Consider the following 15013-nt stretch of genomic DNA (forward strand, 5'->3'; position numbering starts at 1 on the left):
GTCAAGGTCTAATGTAGCAGACATGGAAATTTATATTCCAGTGGGTAATTAAGCAGAAGTGTACCTGCAGTTTGGCCAGTCAAGTGGAAATCAGGCATGTGCGTGTCCGGTTTTATTAAAAGGTTTTAGGAGGCCGACTAAGGACAGCAGCTATTCGACACTTTGGTAAAATGAAAAGAAAAAAAGGCCATCAATGCAAAATTAAATATCTGGTCTCAAGGTTTAGTCCAGCCACAAATAATCAAAACACCCCTGACTCCAAGGACACTGCACTCTTGGACTTACTCATGTATTGCCATTGCTGAGGCCAACACAATTCACTTTTACAGTATAAAGCTGATTGTGCAAACAGAAAAGGATCAGTAAATCGTACGATGCGATGAGTCCCAGGGTCGCTGCTGTCAGAGCAGAGTTGTTTTTACAAGTTTGGACTAAAGGAATCACATCATCCTGTGTGACAAACACTGTAATAATGAGCAGGAAAAGAGGCAATCAAGTTTGGCTCTTTAGCTGTTGTCGACACGCCACTGAGACAGCCAACACCAGTACTAAAGCCACCGAGGAAATCAGTTTGGCACTAACCACAAAGCTCTTTACCCTCCACGCCAAGAAAGTGTCTGTCAGGGAAGCAGGGAGAGGACAATGGTTTAGTCCAGGCTGTCCTCCCCTGGCGAAGGTGCTGCCTTGGAGGTATTGTGACAAATAAGGTGGCAAACAATGGAGAATGAATGGTAAAAAAAAAAAACTGGCACAAAAGAGAGGTCAGCACTTTGGGAAGTGCACACAGATCTATCAGTTATTTAGCCCATTGACCACCTCACCCTGGTGTTTCTGGCCCTGAGGCAAGATTTACTGAAGAAGCCTCAAGAAAGTTTTGTTTACAACATCTGAATGTGAATATTTCCAAACATAGAATGCACCAATGAAGCTAATTTTGAAGTGTTAGACCTGTCAGCCTCTCTGCTCACAGAATAATTTAAAACACTTCTGAGGGGATGCAGAGAGTTTCAGCTTAGCCTGAACATTATTGCACAATCCACCTGTGGGCAGCCCACAGACGCTGATGTGAAGAACTCGTCAACAACTCGCCGGGCTTTTACCATTATACCCCTTGTAAAACGAGGCGAGCACAAAAACATGTTTTCCACAGTAGTCGCTATTGATTTCTCTGTTTTCCCGTAAAAAAGTCGTCCTTTCGGAGTCAAACATTTGCTCCACGTAGGCTCAGAACAGGCTGATATACACTTTGGCCCTTTAAAAAGAGCAGAGGCTGTGGTCGGCTTGCATACGTTCCACCTGCAGTGGACTCCCCTGGTGTGTAGGGAGGAAATTAACCCCACCAAGTAATAAGCCGGTGAAAATAAATCTGTGGATTAGAAGTTTATCTCCAGATGTTGCTGCCTGCAGCAGACAAAGTTTGCCTCATTAATGTTATCAGGTTTCCTGAAATATTTCCAAATAGGCGGTAACCAATGTACAGTGGTCTCTCCATGTCTGCCCCCCCCCTCACACACACACACACACACACACACACACACACACACACACCATTACCCCACACAATCACACAATCACACTTTGATTATTTTGGCTGATATGTGATGGATGTTTTCGCTTTTCATTGTCACTGAAAAAATATAAACATGATGTGATTTCTTGTTGGTCTTGTGCCAAACAAATGTGTTCCTGTATGACTGGAGAGTGATGATCTGTGGACAAGGGCATCTCTGACCAGAAACACACAATGATGTGACAAATGTCACCTCGTAATGTAAGCTTGTATGTAATCAAAAGAATCACATATTTTCAGCCAGAAGAAAGTTTTACTGCGATCCAGACTACTGCGACTGCGACTACATCAGCGGGGAAACCGGACTTTTATTAACCAACTATTTAGCTTAAAAGCATTCTGTTTGTTTGAAAACAATTGTGATTATTTTGCCAGATATTGAGATTTCAATTTCATTTATAACGATCGTTTATCGGTTTTTAAAGAAAAAAAAAAAAAACATTAAATGGTGATGATGTGAGTTTTGCTGCTTGTACGAAACAAAGAACAGGATTTTCCAGCTTAACAACAGAACAGCAGCACCTGGGATTTCAATATTGGCCTTTGCAGAATGGTAGCTTTAGTTTGTGTCTTAAAATGATTATATAAATCCACACCGAGCATTACCAGACACACAGGCTGGGTTTCCAACTGCAACATAAACCAGCTCGTCTGATGATCCGCTCATTCAAAACACTCGTCCAGCTGCTGTTCCTCGTGGAGAAGGAAACTAAAAACTTTAACAACCACTTTTTAAGCATAAATTTGGAATGAAGTATCACTTAAACAAAGCCGAGAGGCCTGAAGTATGGCTGGAGGACACTTCACCCAGCCAGGATCTCTACTCAGAAGCTTGACATTTTCCTTCATCTTGATGAACCGGTGCTTGATGCTCTTTCGCTGTTTTCGCACTTCACTTATCGCCGCCAAGCATCTTTGCAGTCTCCCTACAGAAATGATTATTGTTATCTCGCCGTCTTTGTAATATTACACCGAGGAGCCATACAGATGCCTGTATTTATACACCTCCTCGGGAAAGGGGTGCTAAAAACTGCCCATTTTTACATTTGCACTCCGTCTCAGGTTGTTAACTGTGACTGCTTCCTCTGCCACTGCTGTCAAATAACAACTACTGTACTGCCGGGGAAGCAGTATTTGTCTGCCATCCCTGTGTGGTGCATTTAGCCATGATGTCAGCCCGCCTCACACAGATGACATACAACAACACAGTGCGATGACAAAAACGTGGCGATGTTTTGATCCGATCGGCTGTTTCTTGCCAAAATGCACCTTGGGAGTTGCGGTTACTTTAGGCACACAAGCTCAAATCTGATATTTTGAGGTATTTTGTTGTTTTGTTGTGGTTTGAAAATTAAACCAGGAGAGGGGTCGCACTGATCCAGGTGCTCCAACTACAGGAAAAATAAATGGGAATTTAACTCTGGCAACAGTTAAATAAATGGTGTATAAAATATACATTTTGAAATCTTCCCCCTTGATGTGTTTTTCCTGATCAGTTTATGTAAAAGCAGGGGATGGGGCGTGGCTTCTGTGTGATTGACAGACTGTGCCACCCAATCACAGGTCAGATCCAGCTCCCCATCTCCTCCAAATCTGTTTGTTTCCAGCAATCGATTTTTTAATAGAAATTTCAGCCATAATCATTGATTTGGGATTTTACTATCAGAAAAAAAAACAAAAGTATGATGATGGTGTGTTATTTGTTTGGTCTGACACCAAACAAACACATTTAGACCTGGAGAATCCTATTGGGAGTGTTTATCTGTAACATCACAAAGCTTAAGTTGCTAACGATGAACGTGCTGACACTAGTCATTCCTGAGATTTGGAGTTTGAACTAGACTGAACTAGACAATAAACTGTTCAGCCCAAATTTTCAGCTTTAACCTTTCACCTGCTTGTCATCCAGTTTAGCTTTGTCTGATGATTTATCGTACACTTGAATCTCAGTTAAAGCCGGCATGCTCCGTCATGCTGGTCTCTCCTTGGTTTATTTCGTGTGGTGGCACAGAACAGATCGGACCTACGGTGGGCTTTGCTCTCATCAGGTCTCTTTCTCCAGGAGCTCACCAGGACGCAGACTTCCCATTGTACACACAAAGCTCAGGTAATGTCTCCAGAGGCCCCGGTGCGTCTCACACTTTTATCTATCCCCGCTTCTGATGAATGATTGTGGAGGAATCAGGCCCATACAAGCTTCATTTTTTGTCTTGTTTTTGTTTTCTTTCCTTTCTTTGATTTTGGCTGACAAATAACAGAGTCCCATTCAAAACCCTGTGATTATGCACAATGTGTGAGAGAGGAAAAGTGATAAGCTGCTGTTTCGGCACCTCACATGAATGGATGATGATGACAAACCGTTAATTACGGAATGGCAGCTGGTAAAAGGAGCAGATTGGAATCTCTTTAGCCAAACTCTTTGATCGGACGCCATAATTAACACTGGGGCGTGAGGCTGACCCAGATTCTTCCTCATCTTCTTCGTCTTCTTCCTCTTTGCTAACTGTTTTCCAGCTTTTTCAGCAGTGAACATTCTTCCTGGCACCACCTCTCCAAATCTTGTCTCGCAAAAATATCTTATCATTTCAAAGTCCAACAGTTCACATTCGGCAGTTCCTTCTCTGCACTTGGCAGAGGAAATGAATGCACTTCTGGATCGCTCCCTCTGTAGTCTGGAGTCTTACGTAACAGTTATGTAATGAAAAAGAAATGCAGGCCTCATGGTGGCTCACTTTGGAGGGTTTCCCCCCAACTCTCATTTAATATGGGCTTAGGATTTTACTCTATTTTTGTCTCTGAATAAATGAATAAGGTCAGTTTTCATTCATTTGAATCCAAATGGCAGGGATTTAAATGCACCAGCCAACAGAGACATATTACTTTATATAAGTTGTCCTGATAATCACTGGAGATGCAACAACCAGTTATTTTTGTTTTCACTTCATCTTTGTAGGACACCGAGGTATAGTGCACACTTACAGATATATATTCCTGCTGTGAAGCTCCGGTCCTCTGCAGACAAAAGTTGTTTTTGTTTTTGTTTTGTTTTTCCTGCTGTGGCTTGTTGGGGCAGCAACATGTCAGTCATGAACACAAGGGAACAATTGACAAGCTGGTTAGAAAGGCAGAGTCCAGGCTTGGCAGGAGTCCTGTTCTCACTGAGAGACACTGGAAGATGATGCAGGCGAGGTCGGAGCCAAAGATCATCCTCCAAGTCTGGTTTCTCCTGGTGTCAGTGATTAAGATGGCGACATGCGGATTAGAAACCAGTAGCTTCAAAACTGCAGCTGACAAAGCAAGAGGCGGCGTCGTGGAGGGCTGACATTTGAGTGCAGCCCGCTTTCTCTGCAGGTGGAAACTCCGGAATGACGAGAAAAATCCGTGAGGTTGCTCCGCTTTCAATCACAACTATGACACTTAATCACTGAAGTGCAAATTAAACTTCAAATACTGCGGAAATCACCTGGATTGTTTAAAAAGAGGTTATCCAGAATATCAGCAGTGCACTGAATCATTGTAGTGGAACATCTGCTTAAAGACAATGCTTTTGTGTTTCTGCTAATAGCGACTCCCACTTAACCCGCTTGAATAAAATAAGTGTTTTGAAGAGCACAATGAGTGAGTGTGAGCCTGCTATGAAAATGTGAGAAAAAAAAGCCTTTAATTAGAGTCAGGCACAGATTTCAGACCTTTCACACATGGAGAGAGATGCTGTGATGGCTGTACCTGCACTCTGCACTCGACAACCTTTACCACAACTCGCTGCCCTCAACGGAGCTCAACTGTCCAATGAATCCTCAAATGAGAAACCGCATTTCACGCCGACTGACTGGATGTTAAAGCACCGGTGAAAGGAACCTGTGTGTGGAAATCAAGGAGCTTGACTGTTGGCAAGTTGAAGAATTCATGTTTTTGTATTTTTTATTATTTGTACACCAAGTAATCCTCCATTTGATTATTATCTGCCTCTCTGACAAATTCAATACAGGAATACATCTCAGCACCTTAAAACTTTCTAAATTGAGATACATAAATTATTTCCTGTAGAATAAAAGTTGTAAAACTCCCTTCCTCACAAAGTCCTTTGTGTTTCTGATGATATTCTCAGTCAATTAATAAAATATCTACGCGTAGCTCTTTGGTCTGGAATGATGAGCTGACTGACGAAGCAAGAGCTGCTTATTTGGATCTCGTCTAATGACATCACAGATGTTTACGTTGTCACGTTGTGTAATTTTTGTATAAAGAATAACTACACCTATTGCATTGTTTGCCCTTTTCTCTTGTGGATCGGTGTGGGTTTGCTGTTTGAATTTAATATTTCAGAGAGGGTGCTTTTTGTTTTGCTTTGTTTTGTGTTTTTTTTTTTTTTTTTTGCACTGAACAAGGGAGAATGAGGACATACTGAAATGCTGTGCAACCAAGGTACAGTGCACCAGGCTCTTAATCCCTAAAATAATCCTGTCGACTGTGGCCGGTGGGACACATCTGAAGCCTTCTACATCATAATCCACACACCCAACGATGAAAGCAACACCGAGCACCGAGCACAGAGAAAGGTATGAACATTGTCTCATAGCCACTGGAAAGTCTGAAGTCCTCACTTTAAAACCAAACACAGAGGTTTATCTACTCTGGATTTTTTGTTGTTGTTTGTTTGTCTTATTTTATTTCATATCTCATTAATATATATAGTTTTGGCTGAGGGGACACACAGATGGAAGGTAGTGAGTGGCAATGTTTCAAGAAAGAAAGAAAGAAAAAAAAGATTGCCCCTCCCCCAGTTTGTTTCTTATTAAACAAAACCTGTGCAGCTTTCCTAGTCCCCTCCAGTTCCAGGTGTCCTTCCTGCCAGCACACTGAATGAAGCAACTCAAGCTCGAACGGCCACGGATGAACGACTTCATGTTGCTTTACATGCACGGAAGCAGCCGAGTCAAAGCGCTCCACGATGTGGAAACCGGAGAAAGCGATTCCCGTGAGCGTGAGCTACAGCGAGAGGCCATGTTCCTACTGTAGCTTCTCTTTTCTCCTGTTTCCAGCCCTCGAACAGAAGAAACTTCCCAAGCTGCCGATTTCAATTTGAATATAAGTCAACGGTCTTTCCACGGGAAGTCATTCACGTACAGGAGGTCATTCTACACAAACCCTACACGAGTAATCTCTGGATTTATTCACAATATTAATCCTTTTTTTTTTTTTTTTTTTACAAGCATCGACTAACACCAAGCAACTGAGTAAAAGCAAAGGGGTTAATAAAAGTTGAAAGAAGAGTGGCCACAGTTGGCACATCAGCTGAGAATTTCTGAGCAAGAGAAAAGATGGAGGATGATCAAACATTTATGCAAACTCCTGTCATTATCTGTACAACAAATGTTGACAACAATCTACTTCCTCAGGCAAACTCTAGTTATTCAATATCACTGTCTGATAGCACGCAGCACTGGACCAGAAAATCAGTACCATTGAGTCACAATCTCTCTTTCAGAATGTCGAATGGTTGTGTGGGAATACGACACACGGCAGCGTGGACTCCAAGACATTTGCATTTCTCACATTCAGCTTTTAAAAGACGATCCAAACAAAAGACAGGAGCGACAGATTTACGGGTAAACACTCTGAGCCGCAGTGACTCACCGTGTTTCCACTAACGCTGCGTTTTATTTTGTGGGGGTTGGTCATTCCACTAATTTATGAACGCTCACTTCAGAGTCTTCGGCTGCGATTTTGCAGTTAGTTACGGCTGCATTTCTATTTACCTGAGCACGCCTGTCTTGTGTCATAGCCCCCTCTGATCCACCGTACACGTGGAGCGGCAGAGCAGAGGAAAGAGACAAGTTGACATATTAAGTGCAATAAAAGCTTTTCAAAGATGGACAGACGGCCAACCAGCACCCAATCCTCTCCACCTCAGCCCACCAAACCTCAGGGTGACACCGCGGAGGGGAGATGCATGAATCAACGACATATTTCGTATCATGTCAGTCAGTTCACTTTCCTGCAGGCGCCCTGCAGTGCAAAAACAGGCGCAGCTGAAGCATCTTCAGCAGCGCAAACACTCTTTTACACAGCTGTGTTTTATATTTCAGGTTCAGGATGGAGGTGAGGCGTCAGACAGGTGATCCATTTTACTCAATATTCAAGCAGATGGGTCAAGGGAGAATTGGTCATCCTCCATTCAATAATGATTTAAGACTTCCATCTTCCATTAGAGGTTCGCACTACATTAACGTTAAACACTAAAACGCATTATTAAAGTAAACAGGCCATTATCACTGTGATTAACAAGACTCTTCCTTCATGTGTCACTGAAGAGCAAGGCGGCGTAGAAAAAGTTTACTAAAACGCTGCTTCGTCAGGTTCTTCCCAGATGACTGTAATTCAATGCAGGAATCACCAACAACCAGCCCCTCTCCCATATCGAATTACTCCGTCCTTCAAAACCAATAACTGCATGCTGTCATCTCCCCGAGGCACTGGGCCCAACCAGGGACAGACAATTTTGCAAATAGTTTCCAAAGAAGTTAAAAAAGAAGGGCTTGACAAAGAGGCGCATTTGGGTCCATCCTTTGCCGCTGTCCGCCGAAAAACACTGAGAGGCATTCACAGCTGTATGTTTCTTCAATTTCTTATTAATGAACCAATTGTGAGTTAGTAATGACTGACTGGCATTTGACATTCACCATGAATACGTGTCTGTGTGCTTCCTGAAAGAAGGAGGGGGAGCTTTATGCAGCAGCCAGGAAGGAGAATGGCATATAACTGCATTTCTGCAGCATATTAAAGAGCCACAGATAAAACTGATGGGAGCAGCGGGCGGTCGACAAACCCCAGACAGGCGCACTGGAGTGCAGGGCGTGATATCGCCCGGGCCCTGGGAGCCTTTCAATTACGCCTCGCTTCGTTTTCAAATGTGATATTGTGTGTGGATAGAAAACAGTACACCAGAAATCATATTAAGGATTCCCTCACATCCGTGACTGGATCCATTTTATCCAGGGCTGCAAAACGGCTTCCCACGATTCAATCAGCTGATTGTTCAGACAGTTTTTCACGAAACCGTTTGGCTGAGAACGGAAAAAACAATCACAACAAAAGAGATGTCAGGAGCACGGGCCCCACCTGACATTATTCAGTTACACATACAGAAAAAAGTAAAGCCAGAAACTGTCAACACTGGGAAGCTGGATCGAGACAAAAACAAATAATTAGCACAACTGGTAATTAATCTTAACAACTCATCAAATCATCAATAAATAATCAACCTGTTGTTGGAGTTCTGCGTTCATCAGTGCACAATACAGCAAACAGCACTGTGGCAGAGAAACCACACGCCTGCTTCCCTCCTGGGGGGATTCTAATTTAAATTTTTGTTTTTCCATTTAAATCTCACGTCTATGAACCCGACCTTAAAATACAGTAAAGTGTGGAGAGCCTGAGCTGAACACTGAGCAGGCTGATAAAAAATTTATTTTTTATTATTCAGAGACTTTTATTTTGGAAGGCCAGAAATTGAATTTGCACCACTTGTAAAGGTCCTCCAGTCGAGGTAACGTGGGCTACTTTTCAATGATACAGATGATAGATTAGCGGTGGCGTGGAGATGTTAGACTGATGTTTGGAAACACAAACAGCAGAAAGAGACAAATCTGTGCTGAAACTATCAGAGTGGAGTGCAGCGCTCTATGACCTGTCTTTTATTCTGGAAGGCTGCACAACAGTGCTTCCTTATTCTCCCTCAGATGAATAAAGAGTCAAAAGGAAAAAGGAAATTTGATTTATTATATTTAAAATTTTAATAATAACCATAACAAGATGAATAAAGTTACGTTTCTTTGGCCTTATCAACAAGCCCGGCATCGTGTATGCTGGAAAACTGAGGAAGTGAGGGAGGAAAAAATCAATCACAACCTCTGACAGCAGCGTTACAATCAGAGGTCGGACTGAAAGCTTGTCAGATGATAAAGGCTGCTGTAAACTGATATAGACCAGCTGGCCAAGTGCACGTCTGATTAAATGTTTATCATCATTATCGTCGCCACGATAAGAATCACAGACCTCTGGGAAAACTTTTCTTTGCATTGGTAACTAAATGTTCACGGTGCTCAGCTGCTTGCATCCAAAATGTTCCTCTCTCTGTAGTTTTTTGTTTTGTTTTCCTGTGACGTGCCAGTTTCTGGTGACATTTCCGAGTTTTGTTTTTTTTTTAAGCATCTGCTTTCCCAAATCTCACCACCAGCTCTGAGGTAGCCGATTTGCTCGGCGCTCTTCTGTAACCGCTTCTGAGTTGCCAGGGAGGACGGCGAGCAGCTCAGCGTAGACATCTGCCTCCCCCGGCCATCTGTGCCCAGGTCCCCCTAATCCCCCCTCTCTCTGTCAACCTTTCCCCATCGCTCTGCTTCCTCCTCCGGCGTCGCTCTCCCGCCTGAACACGGGCCTTCATGCTGCAGCGCAAAGACTCATTACAGCCTTTAATCCTTGATGACAGCTAAAGACGCTCACGACACGAATAAATGAGAGCTGTCGAGGTTGAGATGTGAGTCACAAGTTTTAGGGGGAATCGTGAGTTTAAAACTTTAAGTTTTTCTTTTTTTCCTCAAAAGTTTCTCATCCATTCCGATTGATTGATTGACTTTATTGATCTCAAGCTGGGAAATACTATCTTAAGGTAGCCAAGAACGTGGGCAGAATAGTTCTAAAATAGATACTGTACAAAAGAAGAATCTCTCTAAGGCACGTGTATAAAGTTTAAGTGTAGAATAATGAAACATATAAAAGCAGAACTCTGAGGGTGCGCTGTGTTGAATGTCACGTCTCCTCCGGCACATTTGTTTGAGCTTTTTAAGTGTGCAAGCGGCGACTCCTTTCATCACTTTCTGCCTTGTTGCGTTTCCCGCTGCCGAGCAGTTTACTCGCACCAGTCAGCCACCCCGTGTGACAGGTCAGGCTTGGCGGAGTGCCACAGCGAGAGCGAGGGAAGTGGAGTCAGGGGAATAGGTCAAGACTGGATGTGGGGCAGAGCCACTCACCGCCTGCTCTCCTCGGACCGCTGAGGTTTAGAGATGAGTTTACGGTGCTCAATTACGCCGCTTTAACCCCAAGTTAAATCAAAAAACCCCAAAGTGAGCTTGTTTGTGCAACGTCTAGACTGTGTGAGGAGCCTTGCGATGGGAGGGAGGGCGACGCTTGCTATACTTTTAAATGTCAATACAAATAACACACCTTCACTCTGTGTTTTAGAGTTTAACTCTTACTTCATCCTGAACAGCGCGATGGTTAGGTGTATTATCAGCAGCATGTTTATTGACCCCTTTGTGCCGACAGCTACAGCCTTCTATTCAACGCAGTTTATCTGAAATATAATGGAAATGGCAACACGACTGAGTGTGGGCTGCTGTCGGACATCCCAACATTTCTGTGCATCGTTAGCACCATACATGTTGTGATGTTCCAGAGACGCGCTGGCTGACAATACAGTTCATGTTCTCCAAACGTGTGGGAAAAAGTTAAGAAAGAGAAAAGACTAAAAGTTTTCTTCCTGGTGAGTTTGATAGTGAAAACAAAATGTAAAAAGATCATTATATCTACTGAAGTGAGGGCAATAAGGTTGATCTGCATTTGGTGCAGCCTCGCCTCCTTCCTCCCAAAGCAAATTCACTTCAATCTATTTAACCAACGCTGAGAAACATGAAGTCTAAATCTGGCATCTTTACAGGGAGTGAAAGCTGAGGTGAGGCAGCGTCTAATCCTTCTTGAGTCGCAGGCAAACATCAGCGTTTGCCATAATTTGAATGACAAACAGCACAACACTGGCCCGGGGCTTAATTGATATTGTGCAACATTTCAAAGTTCAATTGTTGAAAACAACAGAAAAGGAAGGAATATCTTTTAGAGATAATATCTTTGTTGAAATAATGGCCATCTTGGGGCCAAAGTACTGATAATATATTGTTAAGAAAATAACAGATTTTGTGAGGTTATGATGATGGAAGTAAAATACTGATACGCACAAATCAACCACAACATTATGACCGCCTGCCTAATATTGTGTGGGTTCCCCTTTTAATCAGACCGCTGAAGGTGAGCTGCTCTATCTGGACCAGATCCTGAATTAGTGAGGAAGGGATGGACGGGTCTCAGAGAAGTTGGACTGGAGAGAGGTCTGAGGACTCGTAATCCTGCTGAAAGAGGCCCCTGCCATTAGATAACACGGTTTCCATGAAGACCTGGACTTGAACAATGCTTAACTCAGTACTGCATGTCAAAGTAGCACTTCACGTGACGGCATGATCAAAGCTGTTCACTTCAGCTGATTGTTCTGTAAGGTATATATGTACCATAGTCTGTTTTCGATGTACATACAACCACAAACATACTAACATAATGTTGGTGATAAAAGATACGTCAATGTATGCTCGTGACTAAAGGAAGATGGCGTGCTTTAAAGCCCTGATGTCATGAACAAAGACAGTAACAGGGGAGTGTTTGTTATTGCCTTCCTGCAGGGCTTTATCCAGCCTTTCTGATGTGCTCTGTCCGTGCCACAAATGGACAATCCTTCATTGTCAAAGGACACTGGAACCCCTGCACAGTCCGATAGGTGCGACCACATTCATCACTCTGACAAAGGGAAATAAGCAATTGCCACAGCACTCAACTGGTTTCAGTCATCTGCAAATATTGGAATAAATGCATCGAGCAGAGACGAGGCCCCTCTGGGCATACTTATATCTTACATGGCCTATTTGTGCTTACTTGCTTGCACAGAGCGTTATGAGTATATGTGGAGTCCAACCCCCCCCCCCCCCCGCCCCGCCCCTTACTTTGGAGCGTGGGTGAAAGAACTGGTCTGTATAACATCAACAGTTTCAACATCCTGCTTTCACCACGAAACATTAGGAAACACTCCATCCACAGCCTGATGCTAATATCAGAACAACTGAGTATAGACGAGAGGTGTGAAGCCTGTAGTCTGTTAATTATCGTGACATAATTCAGCAGATTTCCTAATGCAGAGCAGAGACCTGCCTGCGTTCTGTCAAATTCTCCCCATATATTATTCAGAAGTGGTGTTGTGAATACTGAAAGGTGTCAACAAAATTTTTCTCTTTGTCTATGTATATGCATGCGGCCTCTTTGTATGGGAGGAGGCTGGATGAATACAAAAATTCAATGAATGCTGCTCTGCTTAAAATGCAGAGCCTGTGTTGGCAGCAACCAAAAAGTCCTTAGTTAAGCTAATCGCCAGTCCATTTGGCAAGGATTAGGCTCAGCTTCAGGTTCGTCCCACAAAACAGGGTCCCTGATTGGTAACAGTGATTTGAGTGAGTAATTTCATTGATAGAGCAAACACTCCACTCCAAGATCGTTTTAATCCCGGCAAGATTTCCATAGGAAGAGATCAGTGAGAGGAAAAAGCCACCACAGCAATTAAAGATATCAATGTGCCTCGAGAGAGTGTGTGTGGGCTCCGACTGGGTTGATTTGGGGACACGGTGAAAGGAGTATGTCTGAGAAGAGTCGGCACACCGAGAGTCGAGGCATTACTTCCTGATGACAGCCAACAGGGGGCACAACACGGGCTGGAGAGGCACTTATTTACCTCACTCCACCTGAGCGCAGAGCCTGTTGCACTTAACTTGCTCAAGTGCTGGTCAGCGGGGTGAAAACCAATCCAATTCCTGCAGGAGCGTCAGCAGTGGCATACAGTTTTAAAGGGGCAGTCAAACAATCCGCAGCTCTGCCTGGTACGTGCGAGGAGAGCTGGACCAAACAATTTGAGCTGAACGACGGGCAGGAGAGAGTTTTTAAGGTCCGCACTTCCTCATTGAGTTTTTCCTCTTCTTTACTTCTCCACCAAATTAGCTTGAAGAAGCAGCGGCGGGTGAAGGAGCGGGAAACTGGAAACTTCTGTGAGAACCTGGTAATCTCTCTGTTTAGGTCCTCGTCTTGTTCAGTGATGTCACCGCAGCCTGACAACGAAGCTCGCCGAGCTTAACTTTGGCTGTTGTGGTCATAATCGAATAAACGTTTTCATTTGATCCCCCACACTATACTTTATACCTTATACATGTGTTTGCATTTGATCATTGACAAATAAATGTGTAATGCGAGATAAGGAACTCAATGACATAGTGCACTGCAAGAAATAATTTCAGTTTCAGAATAAGCATTACATAATCTCAATTTGTGATGGAAATTACTTATTTTGCCATTGACCTGCATCAAAAATATTATTTCAAGGGATAAAGTCCAACTGTGATCCCACCATGATGTCATCCATCACTTAGTTATACTTATTTTATATGTCTGGAGGAAAAAGGTGGGGTTGCAGAGGTTTGCTCTGTTCTTTGAAAAAAAAAGCCCAAAGTAATTTCTTGAACCACTCTTGCAACATCCTTTCCACGAACAAGCCCCATAAAGTATGTTCCAAATAATCACGTCTGACTCAGTATCCTGCTTGTGCCTCAAACTTGCGACACAGACTTGCTGAGTGTTTAGACTTTGGTGTGTTGGTTTGTTGATATGAAGAGCTTTCCACTCTGGTTTCGCTGTTTGTCTCAATCCACCGTCAAGAGTCTGCTGTATTGTGCCTTGACAAAGTGAGCACTTAAAGCATGTCAGTAATGTCGCTAAATTGACTTAGAGAAAGTTATACAATTTCAGTCTAAAAGGAATAATTGCATTTTGCATGAGGGCATCGGCTTTAACCAAAAACCCCCATTGTAGTGCTGGTAACAGTGGCCTGTTATGAAATGACCTTGTTAAGCATAATTAGTTGGAGCTAAATGAAGGCATTGTTGCGTCTAACAAGAAATTGGTCTTTTTGTTCGAAATGTTCCGGAGACAAGCGGCAGCATTTAGATGGAGGAGAAGAAAATGCATTGGCAGTGAGTGAGGAACCAAATTACAGATGAGTTCTGCATTGTTGACAATAATCTTCCAACTCCTTAAAACACACAATCACCAAAAAAAAAAAAAGAAAAAAAGTTGAATTAAAAATTTGGTTTAATTCAATAACGTACCAAGAGTCCTGACGAGTTATTATTCTTCTCCTTAATGGCAAAAACCAATCAAAAACCCAACAGAAGATTACTCCCGTAGTTCATCAACTGCACGTAAAACCTGATGAGGGCAACAACACGCATCATAATAAAAAAAGCACCGGGTTGGCACAAAAAAATATGAACCATCACGATGTTGTTATCTAAAGCTTATTAAGAGATGGATTTGGGCCCGATTCTTCTCCGTCCAGGGGAAAAGCAGCAGCATGTACGTCTAAGCTAACAGGTTCATTAAATTCATGTAAATTGCTGCAGCATTCGGGACTTGGGCATCTTGGCAACAAGGATTCTAATGGTGGAAGAGAAACACCCAGCAGAGGACCCAGCTCATCTCTTGCTCGGGTGTTATTATTATTATTATGCCTCACCAGCTCTGCCT

The 15013-nt window shown here is 43.0% G+C and overlaps 1 protein-coding gene across 2 annotated transcripts in view; it reads right to left on the minus strand.

Annotated features, from left to right (window-relative positions):
* Positions 1 to 15013, minus strand: part of negr1 (neuronal growth regulator 1) — a 124107-nt gene that overhangs the window by 88958 nt on the left and 20136 nt on the right. The gene's annotated exons all lie outside the window — the stretch shown is intronic.

The sequence above is a fragment of the Echeneis naucrates genome, chromosome 4, assembly GCF_900963305.1.
Source record: "Echeneis naucrates chromosome 4, fEcheNa1.1, whole genome shotgun sequence".
NCBI lineage: Eukaryota > Metazoa > Chordata > Actinopteri > Carangiformes > Echeneidae > Echeneis > Echeneis naucrates.